The following is a 4610-nucleotide window of genomic DNA, read 5'->3' on the forward strand; positions in this document are numbered from 1 at the left end:
TTTAGTTGTCCAGCGCAGTCATCTCAAATTTCCCAGCAGTATGATCATTTCCGGGATTTGACGCTAAGCTATATACATCCAGGTGATGTTAAAATTCTGATCGGTGGGGACGTCCCATTTGCTCATATACAGTTAGAACAGAGGTGCCAACGCCCCAAAAATTTTTAAGTAGCACAAACCAAAATTCTAAGTATTTACGATGATTTTTCTGTATTTTCAAAATTTGTTAAATTTCCAAAAAATAGAACCTGTATTTTTCAAGGAATAGAAGTAAAAGCCCCAAAAAACCCAGAAATCAAGATTACATCTAGTAGTAAATTTAAAAAGAAGCAAAACCTTTGATTTAAGTGAAATTAATTGTATTCATTAAAACTAATACTGCAGTAATTGATTGTCATAAATAAATCACGTGGCTACACTTGCTATGCCCACATATTAAAACTGAGACTTTTGATTTTGTCAAGAATACATCTGGATACACATGTTATGCATAATTAACATCTATGAATATAGTACTTTAACCATAGAAATACTGCTGGACAGAATGATTGTCACACATTACATATCACTCAGGCTTCGATCACATTCTGTTTTGTAATTGCAAAAATAACTTTTAACACAACACAACAGAAAAATACCTAATAATTAATTATCTACTATGTGGAATAATGAAAAGTTAGTCCTGCTTTAATGATTTAGCAGTTGCTGATTTACACTTCTTAAGCAAATCATTGATATGGTTATTTAGATGACAGGTTCCCCCTCTTGTTTTCAGGATCACCAGCGACTCAAGAACTTTAGGAGATAGGCTGCCCCGAAAGTCTGTTTTGTTTTTCCTAATGGTGCTGAATACACGCTCACATCCAGCGTTACTAACTGGAAATAGGAGAATAGTCATCATCATCCTTGGCAGGATCTTGAACCTATCAATAAAAAAGAGGGCATGGTGTAAGCACAATCCATTTAAAGTGAAAATAATCTGCACTTGCAGGGTTCAAATTTCAATTTTTGCCTCTCAGGAAATTTCAGCATAGTTCAGAGTAAAGAGATGTTGACTAAACAATAGATATATTTACCTTGTAGCTCCAGTAAGGTCAACTAATTCTGTAATCATCTACCATTGTTCCTCTGCAGACCGATGTGTAGGTTCTCCATTAGGTGGTGTAATGGTAAAGAGGTTTACTGGTAGTTCGTCATCACTCATAGTTGTGTAATCATTAGATTCGTCTTCCAGGCTGTCTATATCTAGTGACTTCTTCAAAACTGGATAGGTATTAAGAAAATACTTGATATTCGAAAACGTCTTCACACGTCTTAGACTAATATCAGCTACCTGAATAACATTAAATCGGAACAACAGTTATCCTTAACCCTAAATTTAGCCATTTTAGTCCTGGGGCATTCATATTTTCATAGTAACTGGACCAGAGGCTATCCAAGATCAAACTGGATCTATCCTAGGACATGTCCCCCATTATATTTATTTAACCTTTACCATTACTTACTTCAGCATGATTCCACAATGGCTGATCTTCTGGATTGATTTTCAGTTTGATGTAAGACAGCACGCACCGATAGAATTTGACAACATCATTGTAGAACTTTGCTCTAGTGTTAGAAGCGACTCCATTATCGAGAACGTCTTGGGCCGCAGAACCGATTACTAAATCTTTATCAGGTTTGATGTTGTAGCTACAATCGAAATCAACCTTAATAGTAATTGGCTGCTTTCTAAAAGCTGATGGTTTACATATTCGTTGCAGCAAGGTGAGCATAAGATTTCCAACAACTCTGGAGACTCGGAAAATCTGTGATGTCTCACTCTGCAGATTAGCATTAGTCGACTCCATAATCTACAAAACAAGATTTAAAAAACTGATTTATCAAAAAGTCAATGAGAATAACAATAGTCTATATGTGAAATCTAGTTACCTCTACAGCTCTCATGAGGAAAGCCGATTAGTAGTATAGTTTTGCTGTTCTTCGGTTGAAGAATACCTGGAGTTTCTTCTTTATGGTAGTCGCTGACTCTGAGCCCATCTCATCTTTGTTATCATCAGTGACAGCATCACCACCCTGTTGATTCTGAGTCTCAGCATTAAAGAATGATTCTAATGCAGACCATTGCTCTAACAGACGTTCAAACGGCAGGGCCCATAGTTATCCAGCGAGTGGCCACATGTTTTGTTATCGCATAATTTGGTAATTCTAGATCATCTTGTAATTTGCTCACAGCTTCACCTCGTTTCGTAGACTTGCTGATGTACCAGTAAACTTTACGCAAAATATCATCAAAGTTGAATTCGTCACTCATTGATTTCAAACCTTTTGACACAGCTAGATCAAGAAGGGGGCAGATACAGCCGGCAAGGTGCACTTTAGCATGTTTTTCACGAATGAATTTGATAGTCCCTTTGTATTTACCAGTCATGACTGAACATTTGTCGGTAAGAAAACTCAAAAACTGTGTCCATTGAATATCATTAACCTCTAGTTCTCGCTCAATTATTTCATAGATAGATTTTCCGGTATGTGAAGCATTCCATATAGGTAGAGGCAACAGGCGGGTTTTGAAGGACAAACTCTGTGATTCGAGATACTTAACTACAATTGAGTAGTACATGTTATTCTGTAGAGCTGATCCATCTATTCCCAAAATGAACGGGTTGGCTTTGATGACACTAATGCAGTTTGTTTTTTCAACATGAGCAAGTTCTTCAACAATGGATGTTGCCTTTGTTCGAGCACATTTAAATGATTTAGCAATTTCACTGTCAGGGAACATCTTACGGCAGAGTTCACCCATGTGGTTCGCAGCACTCAGAGCAATGTTATGCTCAACCAGGAACTCACAAATTAGTGTTTCCGCCCGGATTTCTTTATAGTCCTCCTTTTTCACAAGAAACCTATCCATTGTCTTGTTACTGGTCATTCCAGTAGCGGCAGTTTTATGCTTTGCGCTGGCAAAATGTTGTTGAATTCAACAACACTATTGGCCCTTGCGGTAAATGAGCGGTTATTTGGTCGATTGACTGTCGGCAATAAGACGGTAAATCAGAGGTTTTTTTTCGGTTTAATAATGTCGGATTTTTAGCGGTTATTAGCCGATGATTTTCCGACGAAATGGATTATCGAAGATTTTCCGACGAATTTCCGATAGACAGAGTACTAGCGGAAAATCGTCAGTTTAGTGAGTTGCCATGATACTCACAACAGCGCAATCAGTTTCTAACGGTGTTTAAAATTCACTTCGAAAGTCAACGTAGCACCGTCAACAGCTATACATCTATTCAGCTATATATCATGAGATTTGTCCAATTTTTTTATATCTTACTTTATTATCTAATGGAAAGCTCCATTACATCTACATCGCACCCACTGGAGTCATGTGGGAGACTGAATAATTGTTACATGATTGTAGCGAGAATATGCAGTTTAAAAAGAAAAAAAAAACACCTCTAGCTCCGTGTATTAGGTGTAAGAACACCTTACGACCGAGAGGGAAAGTTCTTAAATAACTGTTATCTCTTTTCATTTTAGGTTGTTCCGCTCTTTCCAAATAGGATATAAAAAATTTTCGTTCTTTTTTAACATTTTTTTCCTTTTTTTTAAAGTACTTTTTATCCTTTTTTTTATATTGCTTTTGTTTTTTTTCTTAAAATTTTGAAAAATTATATACAGTTATCGGTACAGAATCCTATTTACATACTAGACATCGTTATCAAATAGTCTATCATTCTTCAATATATACACATTTACAGAATTAACAAGTCTATATACATATATATATATATATATATATATATATATATATATATATATATATATATATATATATATATATATATATATATATATATATATATATATATATATATATATATACACATACACATACACACATATATATATATATATATATATATATATATATATATATATATATATTGCATATCGCTCAATTTTTTGTCTATAATCGGGTGATAGCTATCTTCCCAAATTTGGGCCCAGTCGATATCGTTTGCATTGAGGAAATCTTCGATTTTCCTTCGTCCTATCGGGACAATGTGCCCGAATTTCTTATGTATAATGAAACTATATAACTCCCTCATTGTTAAACTAATGAAAAGTCTTTGTTTATTGTGGAATTTTACCGTAAAAGCTGATTTTTTAGTGTCGGCTAAGCTTTCGTCACCAAGGATGACGCGCCATTCTCTGGGAATCGCCTCGTATATCCTTTTATGTTTTCTAGCGTTTTCGAGAATTGGTGTAAAATTTTCTAGTTCCAAGTAATTTCCGTATTCATCGAATAAATTTTTGACATTTGTTAGTCCTATTTCTGAATACTCTGGGTAGTTTAAAGTTTTGCCGTTAAAAGTTATTGAAGGGTTATTGAATAATAAATTGTTTTTTATATCGTGCTTTGATAATTGTGGTTCGGTAAGAGTTATCACATATTTCCATGCAGATAGTAGGTTTTTATAATACAAGTTATTAGTTACTTTATTTACGAAATTTACGTTGATCAAGGAATGTAATGACCAGCCAGGTCCCAGTATTTTTTCGAGATAGAAATTGAGCAAAGGTCTCCATTTCGTTTCTTTCCTTAT

General features: G+C 34.9%; 1 long non-coding RNA gene across 1 annotated transcript in view; it reads left to right on the forward strand.

The window, feature by feature from the left end:
• LOC141907887 (uncharacterized) overlaps window positions 1–1576 on the forward strand; it is a 1932-nt gene extending 356 nt beyond the window's left edge. Inside the window, exons 2-4 of the long non-coding RNA XR_012619555.1 lie at window positions 776–948; window positions 1135–1271; window positions 1551–1576. This is a non-coding gene — a long non-coding RNA (uncharacterized LOC141907887). The remainder of the gene's footprint in view (window positions 1–775; window positions 949–1134; window positions 1272–1550) is intronic.
• The last annotated feature ends 3034 nt before the right edge of the window (window positions 1577–4610 follow it).

Source organism: Tubulanus polymorphus, chromosome 6 (genome assembly GCF_964204645.1).
Source record: "Tubulanus polymorphus chromosome 6, tnTubPoly1.2, whole genome shotgun sequence".
Lineage (NCBI taxonomy): Eukaryota > Metazoa > Nemertea > Palaeonemertea > Tubulaniformes > Tubulanidae > Tubulanus > Tubulanus polymorphus.